We start from the raw sequence: 4,088 nt of genomic DNA, 5'->3' as shown, positions 1-4,088 counted from the left end.
GTGGTTTTAACTATATTTTAGAACTGATACAAGTCTAAGATGTGTAATGATTTAATATTTTGCTAAAGCAAGCACTTGAATCAAATTTTGTTGAGGCAGTAATGTGGTAGCAACTCACTGAGCTTGTGCAAGCTGTGAGACTCTTGGTGTTTTGTTCTCTACTTATTTTCACATGTACAGAGATTCTTGCAAAAGTAATTAAACAAAGAAGCAATTATACAGGGGTGGCTCTAATGCAGTGGTAACCTATGTAAGCAAAGCAAAACCTAAGCCAGAGTCAATGCACTCCTATTTGAGAAAATAAAACTTAAGCACAAGCAATGACAAGCAGCCAGCTAGGCTTTCTCAAAAAAAGGCGCCTCCTTAAGCTATAGCCAATCAAATCAGTTCCTTGCTTAGTTAGCTTCCCTGTGCTCCTGTCAATGGAGTGTCCTAACTTCCTTGGGTTTGGTGCTGCCTGACTTGAATTGATGTATGCTCAAATAAACTCTTGAAAAAAATTAATATGCTTCTGTTTACCTTTTAATACTCTCAATACAGAACTGAAATTCCTTAAGGAACAACTTAAGATTTTCCATTTGAATAAAACTGAGATGTGCTAAATTCTCTAGATGTATCACTCAAGAAAATCAAATTCCATAGCATAACTTTAGTTTTCATTTAGATATTGACATAATTTGTCTTCAAACAGATTTTACATTTTTTTTCTGCAAAAAGCTTTATTTTTCCATTTGGTCCAATGCATGGGAGAGGACTCCAGGGAGGTTTAAAGGATGCCTACTGATTTCAGAGAGGCTCAGGCAGAAGCCAGATACCAGGGAAATGCAGAGGGGCCCCTCAAAGGCCTCTGGGCTCCAAAATCTTCTAGTTGTGCTTGAAGATGAGCCTTTTGAAGAGACACTCACTGAGCCCAGCCTGGGGAGCAGCGAGCCTGCAGATGTTAGTCAGGTGGTTGCCCATCTTCTGGATGAGTTTCACCTACTCATCCAGAAAGTGGTTCTCCTGGAAGACTCAGAGATGAGAGTCTGTGGGAGTAGAACCCAGGGCCTGCAGATCCAAAGAGCCTGGTTCAGATTCTTCTCTACAGCCATGGAGGCTTCCGTGGCATCCTGAGTTTTACCCTATCCACCTTGGGAAGGTTTCAGCGCGTACTGGAAGAGAACGTGGCCATTGCACTGGCTTTGCAGCTTTAGGAGATGCTTGGTACCTTGCACTTCTTCTCAGCCAACTCTAGGAAGAAATTGCCCACACTCTGAAGAGCCACATGGCCACAGTTGACATAGAAGTAGGTGTAGCAGGTCCAGAGATGCAGGTTGGCCAGGCAGTTGATGGCAGCCTCCACCGCGGTGGAATAATCCTGATGAATTTTGGAGCTCATGGTTGCTCAACAATGAGTTAAGGTCAAAAAATGATGTTGGCTGGTCTCAGAGGTTGAAGATGGCTGAGGTGGTTCTGTAGGTGGTGCCTGGAAAGAGGTTGGAGTGTGGTTGGAGGCTGGAAGGAGAGTCCTTGGGTCTCTTCTGTCCAAACCCTGTTGAAGCAAGAGACAGATCCCAGGCAGCATTGAGGGCACTGTGAGATTTTACCTTTTGACTCACAATCAACTAATAATTAAACAGCAAATATTGATTGAGTGAATGTTGGACATAAGAGAACATTAAATATGTTAATCTCTGGAGTCATAGAATTATAGCTGAAGCTCCAAAGCTAAAAACAATAGGCAATAAATACCCCCATAATCTAAAAACAGGAAATAATCACATCAAGGACAGCTTTACAAAAGGTAAATGCTGCTATCACCCAGCATTCTCAACCCCTATCACTAAAACAACCTACTTTCACTCAGATAGATGTTTACCAGGTTACAAAATTTTTAACCCTAGCTCTGCTGCAGGATCAAGAGAAACCGGCATGTTTGAGGAATTTTGAATTTAAAGACTGATATCTGCTTCTTATCTGGTGAATATGAAAGCAGAAAACAATCTGCATATGTTAACTATGGCAAAGAACAAAAGGAAAGCAGCAATTGGGCAAACTACACTCAGGATTTTACCTAGCAAAGGATGATTGGATGGAATTGAAGGAAGCTGGGTTATACACAACTTCTCTTGAAGTGAGCAGATCCCAGGAGTAAGAGGCTCTTGCAGGAGTTGAACCTGCGAACAGAAATTGAAGGGAAGGTCAAAAGAAGTATTCCTGAAGAACATGTTTCCTATTGTCCTATCACAGGAAAGGACATATCCTCATAACAGGGTTCCAAAGGGTCCACAAAGCACACTCCTCTTGAGAGACCAGTATACTGGTGTCTGGCATTCCAGGACACCATGGCAAAATTATACCTCCAGACCCTTATAGTACCTCTGCTCCTTTTGTCTGTCTTCCCTCCTCCCCCATTCAAACCTGGAAGCTGGAGCAGCAGCCCTGAAATCAGAGATGGAAATGTGAGAGGACCAGGGGAACCATGAAATAATATGCCAGTCTCCCTTTCTAGTCAGGCTTGGGCTAGAAAACTGAGCAAGCTTTAAATTGGATGTGGAATGAAAGTTTCAGTGTATACTGGACTTACTTAGTATAGACCAGACTTATTCATAGCTGAAAAATATCCTGATTACTAAAAAAAATCAGTATTCTTAAATTGAAAGATTTTTTTAATACTTAATAAAAGTTTACTGTGCCTATAAGAACAGTTTGTAAATGGAAGCTTTCAAATTCAAAGACTGAAATGAAGCTCAGGGGCATGAAGTTACAGGATAGCTTTTTTTCCTTTTTATTGAATTTATTGGTTAACAAAATTATACGAGTCTCAGGTGCACAATTTTACAAGACATCATCTGTACACTGTATTGTTTGTTTACCATCCCAAGTCTCAGTATATCACTATTCATCCCCTCATACCCTCTTCAACCTCCCCTATACTCCCAAAGATTTTTTCTAAAGCAGTAAGAATACCAAAAATGTCATGGGTCAGAAAAGGAAAACATGGCAAATAGAAGTGGTTACATTCAATAAACCCATTACATTTATGCCAAACACTTCAATAGGCATAGCAAGAGATACAAGACAAACATAATATGGATCCAGTTTTTGAAAGCCTTATAGTCTAGTAATAAAATAATACTATTATTTTATTATCATGAATAACTCTAACACAACAAGGAAAATATATAGGTTATAAGAAAGAGAGAAGCACAATGTTATTGCACTGCCCATTCTGTTTATCTCCAAATGAATTTGATCACAACTCTCTACCACTTCTGTCCAAATCTACAAAAAAAAAAAAAGAAAGAAAGAAAGAAAGAAAAGACAAGAAAGAAAAAAAACTATCCTAGGCTGAGAAAAACAGTTGAGGTAAAATAGACAAAAAAATTACTTATTTATTTATTTGTTATAAAAGATTTTGGTAGAAGATCTTTAAGTATTAGATTAGAATGAGTTTTAGATTTTAATTATCTGTTTTACTTAGCCATATAAATGTTATCCCTTGGTGCTGGCAGGTGTGGCCAGTGGATTGAGCACTGGCCTGTGAAGTGAAGAGTTGCTGGTTCAATCCCTTGTCAGGACACATACCCGGGTTGTGAGCCAGGCAGATCCCACGTTCGGATCATGTGAGAGGCAGCTGATTGATGTTTCCTTCTCTTTCTCCCTCCCTTCTCCTTTCTCTGAAAATAAATGGAGGATATCTTTTTTAAAAATGTTACCTCTTGTTACCACAAATAATTGAGTTGTGAATGAAAGAGAAATAAGTACTATAACTATTTGAAAGTCAGGTTGGGAAACAAAATTATTGCTATTCACAAATAACAATAGTGTGAATTCTTACAAAACCTAAGAAAATCAATTGAAAAAAATGATACATCAGTATGAGGGTTCAGTAAAGTAGCTACATACTGATATTTTTAAATTTAGTATTGTCTATGTACTAATGATAAACAGCTGGTTAATATAATGGGGAAAAAGGTAACATGTTGTTAAAGAAGGTCATCGGGGAATGTTACCACTGGTTGATATTCGATCTGGACCCAGGCAATAGAGGTTCATCACCGCCTCCCCTGTCCTTTGAACGCACACTCTGCCCACCATTCCCACAG

The 4,088-nt window shown here is 39.1% G+C and overlaps 1 pseudogene; it reads right to left on the bottom strand.

Annotated features, from left to right (window-relative positions):
• Positions 1-864: 864 nt before the first annotated feature.
• LOC129085205 (ferritin light chain-like) lies at positions 865-1,378 on the bottom strand (annotated as a pseudogene).
• Between the last annotated feature and the right edge of the window lie 2,710 nt (positions 1,379-4,088).

Source organism: Pteronotus mesoamericanus, unplaced genomic scaffold (genome assembly GCF_021234165.1).
Source record: "Pteronotus mesoamericanus isolate MK-2021 breed Mesoamerican mustached bat unplaced genomic scaffold, CSHL_Meso_final scaffold_232, whole genome shotgun sequence".
Classification (NCBI taxonomy): domain Eukaryota; kingdom Metazoa; phylum Chordata; class Mammalia; order Chiroptera; family Mormoopidae; genus Pteronotus; species Pteronotus mesoamericanus.
Note: the sequence above shows the minus strand (reverse complement) of the source record. Positions and strands in the feature narration are given on the sequence as shown.